Here is a 17,491-nt window from a genome sequence, read left to right as displayed (position 1 = left end):
ATGCTGATAGGGGAGGGAAAGGAGGCTTGAGAAGTGTGGGAAGATTGGGAAGATTCAGGAAAGGTTTGGAGGTAGTCGAGTAATGGTGAGTGATGTGTTCGGAGAACATGGGAGAAGGGGAATTTCAAAGATTCTGCTGAATTTGCAAAGGTAATAAACAGATGGCCAGAAAACTACAAGTACAAGTGTGTGAGTAAACATGTGGTTTGGTGGTTGTGAGGAAGCAGGAGATAGAGGGAGTAGCCAGGACTGTGGGCGGACCACATGTGATTGACAGGTTCAATATTACACTCTCCACACATTGAGGGAACATTAGGAGTTGGAGAATCATTGCATCCTTACTCAGCCAAGAAAAAGGTTTCATTTTTATTTTATCTTAAAGTTTATTTATTTGTCTCTGTTTTCAATTCCTTCCATCTAATTATTTACTTACCTTTTCTTTCAATGAAAAAGAGCAATAATTATGAGAATTTAATTGAATTTTGATTGAATGAAAAACAATTCAGTGATTGATATCAACATAATTAGCTGAGCCAAGAAAAAGGTTTTGTTATTGTTTTATCTTTTTATTTATAAAGTTTATAAAGGTTATTTGCATGTCTGTGTTTTCTTTTATTTTCTTCTGCTATTTACATTATTTGAATGACAAAGAGGAATAATGATGAAAATTTAATTTTGTTGAGATTGAACGAAAATGTTAATGGGAACGAGTCTGTAATTCGTTTTGTGAGTGACACACACACACACACACACACACACACACACACACACACACACACACACACACACACACACACACACACACACACACACTGCAAGATCTATGTTCATGGCAGAGTGAGGTGACAAAGGGTACAAAAAGGCAATGTAGTGACATTGGGGCAATAGGTGGAAAGCAAAACAGCTCCAACAAGAAAGAGAGAAATCAGAGATTGCAGACCAGACAAACAAGCAAACAAACAAACAGACCCAAATGCAATGCCCTCTCTCCTCTGGCAAGGGTAACTAGAAGGGCACTCGGTAGAGCGCTTACATCCGCCATGCAATGCCTGATCCAAAAGAAGATATCAGGCCCAATACATTTTTTTTGAAAAATCATGCTATATATCATTTTGGCTCAATCTCTCAATGGAGAAGAATCACTTAATAAATTCTCAGATCTGGATCTTCACCAAAATGGAATCAATTTGTCCTTCACACACACACACACACACACACACACACACACACACACACACACACACACACACACACACACACACACACACACACACACACACACACACACACACACACACACACACACACACACACACACACACACACACACACACACACACACACACTTTCTTCAATGTCCCGAACTCCTGCTCCTTAAAAACTGCAAAGAATTCTATGTCTACGATCCTTCCTGTAGAATGAAGAATCTACATATTTAATTGTCTCATCATCCTCAAAAGCTATCTCCCATACCTCATGTCTACCAATTTCTATTGCTGCACATACACCACTCCCTACACCCACTGCACCACCACTGCCTACATTTACTGCACCTCCACTGCCTACATTTACTGCACCTCCACCACTGCCCACCCCCACTGCACCTTCACCACCACCTGCCCCCGCTGCACCATCACCACTACCAGCCCCTGCTGCACCTTCACCACATCCAATTTCCTCAGCAACCTCCCTCCACAACTGTAACCAACTATTATCGACAAATTTCTCACATTCTGTTACTTGCTGCAAATAATTATCGATGCGTTCCTTCAACCTCGTAATAACCATCCTCAAGTGGGCTATTTCCTCACACTTCCTGCAATAGTCAGAACCCTCCACTTCCCCTATTGTTGACGTGGCCCACATTGAGCAACTGTCACATTTTATGAACTCCTCTTTGTGGTGTACTGATAGAAGATGCTTAGCAGGCAGACACGAGCGGGGGAACAGTCGAGCCGGGCTGTGTTGCACAAGCGCGAGCGCGGGCGTACTTTGCCCGCGGCTCTCCTTTATTACGTATTCAGCACACTCACGAGCCGGGCGACTACGCATCACTACAACGCCTCAGGCGGCGCGCACACCTTATATCCCTTGCAGACCCGATGACCACGACGACCCCTCCTCCCATCATCATGCCCTGCCCTGCATGCCCGCAGGCTACACCACACTCCTCCCTCCTAAAACTGATTATTAAATGATCACCATCATAATAAGCATAAATAGCACGAAGGACTACGGTATAATAGTAGACAAGGCACAAAAAATGAAAACAGCGAAGTATAACAGCACATCACATCGTATAATGCGTGGAAGCGAGCTAATGGAGAAGCACAGCAGCACTACACAGCGAAAACGCCCCCAGGCGGCTCATGCTTACATGGCCCTCGGCGAGGTCGCGGCGACCTCCCGAGCGAGCAAACCTCCCCCGGCACCATCAAACGCCTCCGGCCCACAAGCACACCGGCCCTCCGGCACACCTCCCCCAGGCAGACCTGAAGCAGATAAACCTTTCGAGGCCGGACCTCCGCTGTCTGGAACCCGCGGCGCCACCGCCAGACCCAACCGACCTTGGTGGGGGCGCTGAACAGCACCCTTGGCTGGAAGCAACAAACACTCCCCAACACCCCACGCACCATAATCAGTTGAGATTCCACCGCATGGCCAAAACGGCCTTGAGCGCACCCAGAGAGCCACGCCCCAGGCGCCAGGCACGTCTGACCTCGCTGAAAGCAGAGGTGGGGGTAACGCCGACCAGCGCACGAGTCCCGGCTCCGAGTCGATCTCCGAGACCCACACGGCAGTTAGACGGTAGCAATTCCATTTAAACCACATTTTAACTACAGGCTCGTTATAAATCAATAGGAATAACATTTGAACCATTGCAAACTCATTTTTCCGTACAGCGCGTTCTTTTGATAAAATCCAAGCACCTGACAAAACAACCACCCGTGGCCTGGGGCAACTGGAGGCCAATAAACCCCCTTTATTCGCCCCCACCTCTCTCAAAGCCCCCACATCACATTGATCATAATACAAATCCCATCGATTGATCTCCACCAAACTCACTCTCACACGGGAACTGCTGGCATTTATCTCAACAACGTTAAACCGCATCACTCGAGCAATGAAAAACAAATATGCAATGAACAGCAACCCACAACCCACATCACGAGTCCGTCTCTTGGTTGTCGACTCGATGTTGTGACTCGCGACTTCCTTTAACGCCACGGGCTCACCGCAACCTGTTGAAGCTGCCCGAACAACACCGGCGCGCATTGCCTCACGAACGCTGCCGAAGCGCGGGAACTCATCGCGAGAGCTGATACAGCTCTCGCCGCTCCCGAACCGTACATCACCGCCGCAGGCAGCAACGAACGGCCGCTCCCGTTGCATCGACGCGGCTCCCGCCGCCAGAACCTCGCCCTCGGTACTCGACGAAGGCATCGAAGAGAGCACCGGCACACCTGGATGTACGAACTGGAGATCCAGCCCGAGGTGCGCCAGCCAGTCCCGACCCAAAAGGACGGGCCCCTCCCCTCGCACCACAAACACCGTGAGTAGGGCGCTTCACCCCCGGTAAAGCACCGAGACGTCGGGCGCTGCAAGCGGCGCAACCGCTTCGCCGGTGTACGCGCGCGATGCGCGGGCAGCACGAGTGGACTCAATTCGACACCCGATCAGTGCCCCGATCACTTCAACCTCCCCTGCCACTGATCTTGTCATCTCCGGATCAATTGGAAGCAGGTCTAACTCCGGCAGCATCTCCCGCTCCGGGTCGCTGGAATCTCTGTGCCCCGGCCGCAAAACTCAACCCGGGGCATCACCGTGCACGCTATGCACCGAACACCATGCCGGCAGTAGGTCTTGACCCGGGACGGAAGGACCGCTTCGCACACCGCCATCTATGACTGTAATGATGGGCGATGACTCTCGGCGCACACCCTGTAGACGTCCTCGAGTGCTCAGACCGCCGTCCGAGTGACTGCATTGCAACGCTCGCCCACGACCCGCGCCGCAGACCGTGCGCGCGGCCGTACGCGCCTGGCACATCGCGCTGACCCCCGGACCATCTGCTGTGCCCCGACCATCGAGACCCCGGACATTCTTCAGAGCTCGTGCGACGTCCCACGCCGCGTTCGAGCCGAACCGCGTGTCCTCGTTCTTTAGCCGTGGCTCTGCAGAAATCATTCCCCCAATCTGTCGTGCCTCAATAAAACGAACACTGAGCGCGGCCGTTGCCCACTCGACGTGGCCGAAGTCGATTCCGACGAAGGCGGGCACGCGTTCGTGCGCCGTGCACCGCCCTTCTGCCATGCTCGTGCTGGCGAGACCCTTGGCTCCGTAGCCTGGAACCGCACGGGTTATTTGCTGCCCTGCACACGCCGATCCGAAGATCCTCGTCAGCCAACTGTGGTGTACTGATAGAAGATGCTTAGCAGGCAGACACGAGCGGGGGAACAGTCGAGCCGGGCTGTGTTGCACAAGCGCGAGCGCGGGCGTACTTTGCCCGCGGCTCTCCTTTATTACGTATTCAGCACACTCACGAGCCGGGCGACTACGCATCACTACAACGCCTCAGGCGGCGCACACACCTTATATCCCTTGCAGACCCGATGACCACGACGACCCCTCCTCCCATCATCATGCCTCGAAAGGTTTATCTGCTTCAGGTCTGCCTGGGGGAGGTGTGCCGGAGTTAGACCTGCTTCCAATTGATCCGGAGATGACACCCGATCAGTGCCCCGATCACTTCAACCTCCCCTGCCACTGATCTTGTCATCTCCGGATCAATTGGAAGCAGGTCTAACTCCGGCAGCATCTCCCGCTCCGGGTCACTGGAATCTCTGTGCCCCGGCCGCAAAACTCGACCCGGGGCGTCACCGTGCACGCTATGCACCGAACACCATGCCGGCAGTAGGTCTTGACCCGGGACGGAAGGACCGCTTCCGCACACCTTATATCCCGATATAAGGCGGCGCGCACACCTTATATCCCTTGCAGACCCGATGACCACGACGACCCCTCCTCCCATCATCATGCCCCGCCCTGCATGCCCGCAGGCTACACCACACTCTTCCTTTCTCCTTCGGTCTCTATTTATCCCCTTTTTTATCCGCATACATCCCCAACTGACTTAATGCTAAACTTAACACGTGGCCTCCCCTGCTTCTTTCAATAAACTAACTCAAATACCCGCTAAAACTGTTACGAACACAATTACAGCTTTATAAATACAATTCCACAGCCCCTGAAACAAATCACGATAACAAAATATGCAAAACAACACACAAAAAAACACTTGTTTTGTTCTGGTCGAGCTTCCCCTCAAGCAAACCACAGGAAGTGACGTCCTCCGATCAGTATGAAAATTTTTGAGGGTCATCTCGGAATAAAAGGGTCCACAGAAAAAAAAAAGAATTCATTACGTCATTGGTCACGTGATTCGGCAGCCATATTGTTCATAAAAAAAAAACCCTCAAAAATCTTTTTCGCTGAAGTGGCTGAACAAATTGAGGTGAAACGTAACACGTATGACTGCCTGTCCATGAGGAAATAAAGGTTCACACATATGATATCATAGGTCACATGGTTGGCAGCCACATTACACTAAAACCTATAACAACACACCACTCAAAAGAAGTCGTGGTGAGGGTCTGGAATCTCTGATTGCTCTTTTTCTTGTTGCTATTGTGAAGTTTGGATTGAAATTTAAAATATGGCCTTTTAGGCCTGTACTTTTTGGCCTTTTGGTTAGTTGTACTTGGTATCCTGGTGGGCATGAGTTTGGTGGGAGAATGTAAATGTTGGTGATGTTTCTGTGAGTTGTCCCAATTTTTTTATAGAGTTGATTTTAGTGGCATTGTCATGAGGAAGCAGTGGAGGATGTCCCTTGTTGTGCTGGTTGTAGAGGTGATTTCAGTGGGATTGTCATTAGGAAGCAGCTGGAGGATGTCCCTTGTTGTGTTGGTTGTAGAGGTGATTTCAGTGGCATTGTCATGAGGAAGCAGTGGAGGATGTCTGTAGTTGTGTTTGGTTAGAGAGGTGATTTTAGTGGCATTGTCATGAGGAAGCAGCTGGAGGATGTCTGCAGTTGTGTTGGAAAATATTGTGTTTTGTAGATAAGGGTAAGGAGCCCTCCTTGATCTCTATTGCTTGGTCAATCCTTCCTGATGAGAGTGGTGTGGGAAGATGTGGGAGAATTTGGAAGCATTGTCGAGTTTGGTCTCTTGAACGAGTGCTATGTCTGTTTTGTATTTATTGATGAAATTTTGGAGTTTTAAAATGAAGATGAGATAAATGAGGTTCACTTGCTAGATAGATCTCCTATTTTTCAATTTGTCAAGTGAAAAAAAAAACCACCACATCTATTTTCTCTAAAATCAAAAAGTTAATGCTGAACATTGATTGGAGTGAGCAGGCTTGGGATTCTGCTTCAAAAGGTTATTTAAAATAGAATATGATTTTCAATGTGTAGGATTCTCCATATGATAATTCCATAAATGGTTTTTCAAAATATAAAGTGCTCAGTTATAAATAATATTGTATTTTTATCTGTCCTTATAATACAAACTAATCCCCTGTTGTTACCCTATCCGATGAATCATGTGGTTTATCGAATGGTTCGTCAAGGTTACACATCACAGATCATTCTCTGAGCTTCATGCAAACCTCTCCCCACCCTTTTCTTCCAGGAATGGAAATGCATCCCAAAAGATCATGCCCTGACTATCCAGCAGCTCCCATGCAACCCCACAGACCACACCCCTACTATCCGTACACCTCCGTGAATATGGCACAAAATCCTGAACCTGCACCTGAGCACCCCACTGACTACCTTGCCTGGTCTCTCTTCAACTTAATCTTTTTCAATGCATTCTTCATTGGTTATGTGGCCACTGTCTTTTCCATCAGGGTAAGAGTGACGTATATGACTCCTGCATCAATGTTGTATTTTTGCTTTTAGAAAAGGTTTTATGGATTGCACCATTGCTCAGTCATGGGATGATCACTTCTGACCATTTCTTTTTGGATTCATTTTCTGGGATATTTGAATCCAACTGAAAGCACGAATGTGCATTGTCCGAGAGAGTTTGCCATTTTGTGAAGAGACTTAAACTGCCATTTCATTTGCACCTCAAGTATCCCATGGTATCTGTGATAACTGAAAGAATTGCATTTCACCAGTACAAAGTCATATAGATGGTGTTAAAGGTCTCCTTGCTAAATGTTCCTCAGGTGAAAAAACAAGATGGACATGTTTATAATGAAATATGGATGTTAACGAAAAGCAAGTAAATTGTCAATTGAACTATCTGTCCTTATCGTACAAAGCATCATCATTATCATCAGATTTTTCATATAAGAATATCATCTAGCCAGTTGAATGTCACCACAACTTAGGAAGGACATGGCTGCCATAGAGAGGCTTCAGCGCAGGGCAACTGGTTTGATTCCAGGCCGAGCTAGACTCAGCTATTGAGGAGCAGCTGAAGGAGATAGGGTATTTATTATACTGTTATGGTTGTGGGGGTAGATGGAGGAATTTAATAGGAAGGTTAGGATTGAATCGAGTTGTTTGGTCCATGGACGTGTAGGACACATTTCGATGTAAATTAAGTGGGGAAACTGTGAGCTTAAGTGTTATGTGTTACATGGAGTGATGTGGTGCTAATTAGATATGGATTAAGAATAAGTTCCCCCAGTATGTGATTGCTCCCCTGTAACATATTCCTACATTTTTGCATTTACAAGCGAGCCAAACGTGCCGAGCAGGCAGAAGCCCCGCCTAAAACGGTGACGGCAAGCGAAGTCACGCCCCCGAGACTGATGATTGATGGGCGTGACGTCAGAAGCGAGCCAACCGTGCTGAGCGGGCGGAGGCCCCACCTTCCCATGTTTCGTGCGGGCAAGCCGGAGGAGGAAACGGTGGTTCGGGGTGATGTCAGTCAGAGTTGAAAGATAGGGAGAGCGCACGCATGATGTCAGTGTGAAGAGGGGTTGATTGTGTAGTAAGGGATGCATGCGGTCGAGAAAGAACGTGGTTAGGAGATGGCCTGTGAGAGCAAGGCTTTACGGCTGGCTTTCCTTCAACGCATGAAGAAGATGGCACAATTCTTGTATTCGTGTTGAGGTGATTTGGCTCACATGGTGAAGCAAGACACTGGCCTTTGGCTCTTGTTTGGGTCATGAGCCTCGTGTATGTCAAATAGCAGGTCAGTGAGGATGATAGACGCACGAAGCAGCTGCACGGGGTCTCTGAGCCTTGGCGTTGAATCCCGCTCACGAATTGCCTGAAGAAAGCTCCTGCTGCGAGGGTGTGTGTAGAGGCACCTCAACTTTAGGATTTATTTATTTCACATTATTATCATTACCTTTTGATTATTGTCCGTTGTAAATATGTCTGCTTTAATTAAATTTGTTCATTTCAAGTAAATGTATACGTGTATTTGTCATGGGGTTAGAGTATAAACCCCCTTGTGCATCCATTTCTGTGCCCCCGTCACACCACCATTGTGCCCCACCCTTCCCGCGAACGTGATGATCTCTGAGGATCAACGTGTCCGCCTCCTATTGAGGAAATAACCACTCGACCGTCCGGGCTGGCGGTATTAATCACCCGTCACCACAAATTTAGTTGGGGGGATTAACCTTGGCTGCCAGCGCCGCGACAATACATTCAAAAGAAGGCAGTTATGAGGAGATATGACAGAGATGTTGAAGACAATTAATGGTACAAAAAAATAAGTGCAGAAGAGTTATTCAGCACAATAAACAGTGATGGGACCAGGGGACATAGCCTCAGAGTAAAGAAGATGAGTTATGACAGTAGTAAGGCAAGGGTCTTTGACTCAGAGAGTAGTTAATGCATGGAATGCTCTCCCTGGAAAGGTAGTGGCAGCAGAAACAGAACATACTGTATAATATATATATATATATATATATATATATATATATATATATATATATATATATATATATATATATATATATCTGCAAATAGTTATGGCATTTCTTCCATTAAGATCATTCTCCATGCTGACCTGGCATTTCTTCCATTATACGCCTCAAATGTCACAAATCGGCATGCATGCTTTGCAACTATTGACACCTCCCTGCACTCCCACAACCGTAACAATATATTGTTGGAGTTCTGCAAAACTGCATGCCTCTAAGGCAATGGCACCCAACATACAGTGATTCCCAGGCAGTTATTTCATCAGTCTTTGTGTAGTCAGACCTTCCCCTCATGTCTAATGGGTTAACGAGATGAAGTGCGTTGCGTGGGTCTTATAGCTCGGTCTAATTATATCTTTATCGTCCATTCAATCCTGATTTCCATCCAACCCTTTCCTTTTATCCATGATACAAATCGAAGCAGGAACCGCACCCAGGCAGCCACTCTTTGAGAGACTTTCGACCAAAACTGTACAGGACGCGCATGGTGCGCCCTTTCATTTGAATCTGCGCGCCGATTTATAATGGCATCTCACCTTGCTCAACCTTCACTTGCCAAAAGCTCACCACCTCGACAACCAACATCGCACGCACACAGGAAAAATCACCCCGCACCTCCACGTACCTCTGTGTCGATGCAATTTGCCACCAAATGAGCGTGCTGCGCGGCTCATGCCACTCGGACTGCGTGGATACAGGGACGGGCCAGGCAAGTTACTAGCACCAACCGCAGCTTGCCGGGGGTGCCCCGAACGGACATGCAGGACCAACAGGACCCTCATCCAGTTGCCAGAACACAGTCCGTGTCACGTCGGATGTGCAAATGAGGGGGCTTCCGGCCCCAGGAACCTGGCAGGGCAGGGCTGGGATCCAATGGAAGGGCAGGATTCGGATGATGGCGCGTCGCTTCGGGTCGTCGCCCCACCCTTCGCCCGGGGCTTATAAAAGGCAGATCACGAAGCCGTCCGCTCTCTCTCTCTCTCTCTCCTCCCTCTCGCCTGCCTGCTTCACACTGTCTCCGCCTGTTTGCTGCACCCATTTCTCCACCTCTCTGCTCCACGCTCTCTTCACTACACCTCATTGGCTGCCATCTGCACTCGGGGTTGTTTTGCTGCAGACGTTCTTCTGGACCAGTGCGGAGCACGCATTTCCACGAGCCCCGGCAAAGTGATCAAGCAAGAGATAACATGTCGACTCTTGAGGTAGGATCACTCAAGCGGAGCATCCCCCAAAACGTACTGGGTTACACGGTTGGCTGACCGTGCCAGGTATTGAGAGGCCATTAGTTCTCATCTGCTCTCCTTACTTCTGGTGAACTAATCTTCATCGGGTTTGTGTGTGTGTAAATGATGGCGCCTGTTGTAGCTTAAATTAAGATCATCGAAGATATAATGGGATAAGTCTGCTGTGTCTGCTCTTGTAAATTGCTTGCCTTTTGTTGCACCCCACGAATTCCTTGCTATCTCTGCTGTACATAATAATAAACCCCATTCACTGTGCCACATACCTTTCCTCACTAATTGTAAATAAATGATTTGTGTAGAAATGTTCCCAGCTCGTTTTCATCTTTTCCTTCATTGGTCCAGCATGGTCCCATATCCTAGCTTAAGGCCCTGTCACACCTTGATGATTTAGCCAGCGTATGCCTGATGTATGAAAAATTTGGCTAAAACGCTGGCACACGTCAAATACATTATGGGTAAGTTTGTATACGTTAAGAGCACGCTGGCATACGTCGTAGTACGCTGGCATACGTCGTAGTACGCCGAGTTGTTAGACAAATTTTCCATGCTTGAAATTTTTCGACGTATGCCAGCGTATGACTCACACGTTCCGCATAACGCTGGGAATAAGTTGTAGGCACATTACGCGATCGTTAACACACGTTACTTGTAAGTTACTCATAAGTTGAAACATGTCGAGGTAATGTTTAGCGTACCCGAAACATATTTCTAACCTATGAGTAACGTGTTGTAGGCACGTTACGCGATCGTTGACACACGTTACTCATAAGTCGAAACACATCGAGGTAATGGTTAGCGTCAGTGTTCCAGACTCCCTGTTTTTTTTTTTTTTCTTCGGTATGACGGTGATGTTGACACTTCGATTTCTAGTGTGGTTATAATATAATATAATTAATAGGCTGCCGCTCAACGATTTAAATCATAACGACACTAGAAATCGAAGTGTCAACATCACCGTCATACCGAAGAAAAAAAAAATTAAAAAAGCAGGGAGTCTGAAACACTGACGCTAACCATTACCTCGACGTGTTTCGACTTATGAGTAACTTATAAGTAACGTGTGTCGACGTGTGTCAACGATCGCGCAACGTGCCTACACTTATGGCCAGCGTATGCGGAACGTGTGTCATACGCCGAGTGCGTCGAGAAATTTTCTTGACGTACTCAGCGTACTACGACGTATGCCAGCGTGCTCTTAACGTATACAAAACTTACCCATAACATAGTCGACGTGTGCCAGCTTGGTTCGGCAAATTTTTCATACGTCGGCATATGCTGGCTAGAACGTCAAGGTGTGACAGCAGCTTCACACTTCGATGTGAAGTGCGGTTATGATTTGAATCGTCGAGCCGCAGCCTATGGATAGCCTATGCCACGTGATCGTCGGCGATACGCTGCCGCGCTATACATAAGTTAGACTATCGTTGAGCATAGGTTGTGAACGCCGACAACACGCTCAGCATTCGTTGGTATAAGTTATCTATATGTGATGGAAACGTTCTGTGTACGTTACTAATGCATTATGCATACGTCCAACACGTTATTATATGCCCAAAACTTGAAAAAACATCAACAGTTCAGCGTACGCCAGCGTTTTATATACATTTTGAGACCTTGCCATACGCTGGCTAAAACGTCAAGGTGTGACAGGGCCTTTAGCCGGGACGTTATCCCCCAACGATCTGTTTTCTAGCCGGTACGTTCTTGGCAGTTACGCTCGGCTGCATCTGATCCGGCCAGGTGATCCAGTTTGAACAAGGCATAATGAGGGCGTGTCTCCCGGTAATTAGATTACGTGACAATTTTCGGTCACCGGTTTCCATTAGATGGAGGACCCTAAGTCACATGTAATGGTTGAGTTATTGGCATTCACGGTCGATTAGCGACCTGCCGTGTCACAGAGTTATCCATGTGTGACGGCTTGCGATTCCGGAAAGTCTGGTGGGGACCAAAGGTAGCTTTCCTTCCCTCCCCCCCCCCCCATGGTCTTTTCGCCCCGACCCGAGTCCGCAACAATATGTGTTCCAATCTTACCTCCTGGCTGTAATTTTGAGCATCAGCCACGGATTATGCCTCACACAGCAAAACCGCATAATCCACAAAGAACAAGTCTGTCTTCTTCTTCTGTCTCCTGCTATACATCCTGAACATACATATAAAATGTGTAAATTATATGCTCTACAACCAATCAGCACAAGTTATAAAAGGTTGGCAGGCCACACCAAAAACTTTGGTGGACCAGGCTGTTTGTTGGACAACCCAGTGCTACATGATAAATATGTTTTTAAAATTTTCACAAAAGTTTGAATTTGTTAACATGATATATTTTTTCTTTCTCTCTTTCTCTCTTTCTCTTTCTCTTTCTCTTTCTCTTTCTCTTTCTCTTTCTCTTTCTCTTTCTCTTTCTCTCTCTCTCTCTCTCTCTCTCTCTCTCTCTCTTCCTCTCTTCCTCTCTTCCTCTCTTCCTCTCTTCCTCTCTCTCTCTCCTCACCCGCACCTTGTTCCAACAGTCTCGTGACAGCCGTCAAATGAATGACCCGGTGTTTGCCGCCAAGTATGCATCGATAGCCAAATATTTGAACATCTTTGCCGTGGCTATTACACTCCTCCTTTGCTTCAGTCTTTCATTTGTATTTTTCTCGCGTAAATGACAAGGGGATGTTCTGGACAAGTGCTGGATAGAGGGATTTGAGGGAAAGTGTGGGGGCGGGGGGGGGGATGGTCCCATTATGCATCATTGGTCCAGGATTGAACAAAATTAAATACATTCTGCTAAAAGAACGTGTGAGTTCTGACTGCTAAAAAAACAAAAACTTTATTTTGTCCAAATCGCACATTCTTTGTCACCCCTTCCTCTCCTCGACCTCCAGAGAGTTGTATGGTGGAGGAGGGGGTTTGGGAGGAAGGCGGATGAGGGGAGGGGAGTAAGTGTGAGGGGTGGGAGGGGAGACAGCGTGAGGGGAAGGAAGGAGCACGAGGGAAGAGAATGGGAGGGCAGCGTGAGGGGATGGAAAGGGAAGGCAGCATGAGGGGAGGGAGTGGGAAGGCAGTGTGAGGGGAGGAAGCAGCAGCATCAGGGCAAGGGAAGGGAGTGTAAGTGGAAGGTAGGCAGCCTACAAGGGCATTACCAGGGCAATAAATCACACCCAAACAGCCACATTTTATTTTGAACATCTGTGTTTGATATAAAATGGGAAAAGGAGCATTTAAAAATTAAAACCCATGCTATCTACCTGGCAAAGGCCTGCCGACATGCCCCCCCCCACCCATATGTGTTCCTCCAACCTCCTCACATGTTGGCACGCACAAACCCCACCCCATCCGTGTGTGCTGTCTCTGTACCTCTTCGTTTTCAGCAAATGCCAACTATATATATCTTCTTCTTCTTCTTCTTTCGGCTGCTCCCGTTAGGGGTCGCCACAGCGGATCATCCGTATGATCCGCATAGAGATTTGGCACATGTTTTACGCCGGATGCCCTTCCTGACGCAACCCTGGTCGCCTCTTACGACACAGGGATATGGTACACCTATTTTAACCGGGGTATACACCGGCCCAGTATACTGGTACTCATTTCGCCGACCTCGGAAGGATGACAGGCTGAGTCAACCCCCTGGTGTATTAATTCAGTGGCTCAACGGGGCTTGAACTCAGGACCTTTTGGATCCCAAGCCGCTGCCCTAACCACTGCGCCAACACCAGGCATATATATATATATATATATATATATATATATATATATATATATATATATATATATATATATATATATATATATATATATATATATATATATATATATATATATATATATATATATATATATATATATATATATTTTGTCATGAAAGCACATCGCACAAAATGGTAAAAGGAAAACTGCATACGTAATTGCGAAAAAAAGGACCCCTGTCGACTGTATCATTATGACTTGCAAAAGCAGGTTAAAGAGCATGTCGTTGCGCCAAATGAAGTTCCACTTTCTGCACATTCCTGAATCTTTTCTTCACTTAATATAATCGTCCGAACAGTAGAAAAAATTAAGGTTAATGCTTTGCTAAAATAAATATACTTAGTTATAAAAATTACTAATTTGTTAAAATTTTCACATTTCACTCCAGGTTTCGACAATTATTTAGTCCACCAGATCCGATTCTCAAATCAGATAAAACATTTGGATTATATACTTTAATTAGTCTGTGAGAGTAGATCGTGCTTCCAAATCAAGGCATGTTTGAATAGGCCGAACAAAATGGCGAATTAAGACCCCTGCAAACTGACAGAGGGTGTTGGCTCAGTGGTTAGGGTGGTGGTTTGGGATCCTTGGGTCCTGAGTTCAAGCCCTGTCGGCTACTGAATTAATACACCAGGGGGTTGACTCAGCCTGTCATCCTTCTGAGGTCAGCGAAATGAGCACCAGTTCCAGGGTGTGTACTGGTAGAGGGGCACTGCATCAGCGACACAGTCGTGCTTCAAGAAATGATAGCTACCCTGGCAGCTAAGCTACCATACGACCACCACGACAGAGGGCTGACCAGGGCTGAGCCTAGATAAAGGATAATTAAATAAGGCCATGAATTATCTTCAAAAGTGGCGTTTTAATTAATCCAAACACGCAATTTTCACTCATGCACTCCCTTGGAGTTCCCTTGGTATGCACACAAAGTTTCAGGCTGCTGGGTTTCATGGTTTTGGAGTTATGGAGGACACACACAAACAATGACTAACTGACACACACTATCATTATTATTATAGATACAACCATGTCAGTGGCTGATACGTCATCTAAGAATATTTCAATACATATAACGTAAACAGTGCATAGGCTTACGGGGGAAAGAGGTTGGTAGCAGCTGCTGGTCAACAAGAACCCTGACCCTCAGCCTAATCTTCTGAAGTAAGATGCAGGTTGCTTAATGCTATTATTGCTGCTGTTCTCCATTCACCTTTCCTTTTCAATGAAAAAACTATTCACTCTTTTTTTGTTGTTGTTGTTGTTCGCAACTCGGTCATCATTTTTGTTGGTAATAAAGAAAGTGCTAGAAATGCTTGTCAGTAATAAATTGTGTTTGGTTTATTAAGCAAAAGCTTTGCTGACATTGCCAATTTATTCGCTGCTCTGTGATTTTCTTCCCCTCGTATCGTCCAAGCAATAAACTTCACATCTAATTTCTTTTGTTTGTGATTTGTTTCTGACGAAGAGCAAAAGCATCAGAGTTATTGCAATTCTGCAAAGTTTATCCTTTCTTTTTGAATGGCATGCTAATAGTTTTGGAATGTTGCCTTCTACCCCTCTGTCGCCTTACTCTTCCATGAGCCTCGACTTTGTATCTCTGCAAAAAGTACATGAGCCCCAAAAAAAGGTTCCATCAGCTTTACAAAAACGAGAAATTGTCAGGTTTGTTTGAATAAATCCATCAGCTCAGGCAATTAATTTTTATTTAAAAATTGTCTTGCATTGCATAGAAGTTGAACAGAATCTAATGCACAGCGACCAGAAAGGTAAACTATGATTGTACAACTCAAGAGAGTAAACATGAAAAACCAGATGCAGATAAAACGTGAACTGTATAAATGTCTAAGGGGAAGGATAATGGGACTGGAAGGCTAACCAAGAGGTATGGGCACTTACCTCTAAACAGCTGTCTCGCCTTAGTTTGAATCAGTACAGCTATAAACTATTATCCTGATGTTTTGCAGGCATGATGATGCGTCAGTGTGCCTCATCCCTCAGACTGGCATTAACCTGTCAGGACTGGTCTCCCAGCATTAGTTGGTGGCTATTAAAGATCCTACAATGTCCTTCTCGAAGAGTAGGCGAGCTCTCGCCGGCACCCTGATCAAATTCCAAATTCCTGCTGTCACCTAAAGAGTGCAATGCATCAGTGGCATAGATGTGCCTCTCAGCAAATGATGTGACCTGCAACCATTTGCTGCATAATATGAAAGAAGGCAGATCATAATGTCAAGATTCGGAATGAAGGGTAAATGTAATTCCTCCTATCCCTCATAAAGCATTTGTGATTTGATGGTGGAAGTGGGGGTGGGGGAGGAAGGGGGCACAAAAACACAAGAACTGCAGAACTGGTAAAAAAAAAAAAAAATTCAGTGAATGTGGATTACCCCATTTATCGCATGCTGATGAGGTTGACTCCCGAATGCTGTGTCCCAGACATGTCTTGCGCACCGTGCGTTAGGCCATGCTTCTCGGCACGCCTCCTCACCCCCTCCTGCACGTGCACACTCCCCGGATCCCCATGTGACTTCTCCCTGCACTCTCGCTGTCCTTGCTATTCCGCCCAATTAACGCAGTGACACCGTACAAGTTTACCTTTCTTTCAGCACCTTTTCTCGAAGGTTCTCTCGGGATACCCCTCCTTCCAAATCTTGCCCTACTTCCCCATCCCTCTCTAAAGGGATTACAGGAGCGAGAAAACGCAACCAATTGGCAATGTTTTCGTTTTTAATCACCGGGTTCTGTATATAACCCAGCAGGAGCATTTCAAAATCATACTATCTACCTGGCAAAGGCCTGCCTGCATGCATGTTCACACATGCAGCCACCTTTGCTCCCCTCCGGTCGGCTCACTCCGAACCGGATTCGTACTCTCAACACCAGAGGGAAGCCATTTAACTTTAACCCCAAAAGGTCCGTATCTAAGAGCCTCCCCATTAGCGTTCCTCACCTCATCGCAGTCCACACAAACCGCGTCCTCGGGCACCGGTGCCACATTCACCCTGTTGGTCACCACACTCACACACATGCACGGATTCCCACATGCACGCTTGACTTCCCCCACAACTATGTGCTGTGGCACAGATCGCGAAGCTTTGGTTCCACATCGATCCGCATTGGTCAGTGTGCGAGTTCGTACTGCGCACCTGCAGAACCCGCACACTGCACACACCTAACCAAACATGCAGGTGTGCAGACACTCCTGTGGAGAGTTCCTATACCAAACCCACACTCCCCCATTTGTACCATGTTCATGTGTGCTTTCCACATACCTGCTCTTGTCAGCTCCATCTCCCAATCGGAACACTCCGCCAGGTTGCGCTGCACCGCGCGGATGCACGAACCGTTAAAAGCTCCGAGGCCACGTACACCCTGTATGAATTTCTTTCCTCATGTGCCTCAACTTCCTCTGCCAGGGCTTGAATTATTTCCCCCTTTAATTTCCTGGCCCATGCTAGTGGGGGAAATTTGTTGGTTCTGGGACTATCCCATTTCCCCCATTGACTTTAATGTTAACTCGGGGAAAAACTATTTGACCCTGTCAATAAAAAGGAGAA

General features: G+C 46.8%; 1 long non-coding RNA gene across 1 annotated transcript in view; it reads right to left on the bottom strand.

Moving 5' to 3' along the window:
• The window catches only part of LOC147009832 (uncharacterized), a 63,636-nt gene extending 47,217 nt beyond the window's left edge, over window positions 1-16,419 (bottom strand). Inside the window, exon 1 of the long non-coding RNA XR_015052969.1 lies at window positions 16,322-16,419. This is a non-coding gene — a long non-coding RNA (uncharacterized LOC147009832). The remainder of the gene's footprint in view (window positions 1-16,321) is intronic.
• Between the last annotated feature and the right edge of the window lie 1,072 nt (window positions 16,420-17,491).

Source organism: Eptatretus burgeri, chromosome 17 (genome assembly GCF_056783735.1).
Source record: "Eptatretus burgeri isolate ZD-2024b chromosome 17, Ebu_testis_v1, whole genome shotgun sequence".
NCBI classification, from domain to species: domain Eukaryota; kingdom Metazoa; phylum Chordata; class Myxini; order Myxiniformes; family Myxinidae; genus Eptatretus; species Eptatretus burgeri.
This window is presented reverse-complemented; position numbering and strand designations above follow the sequence as displayed.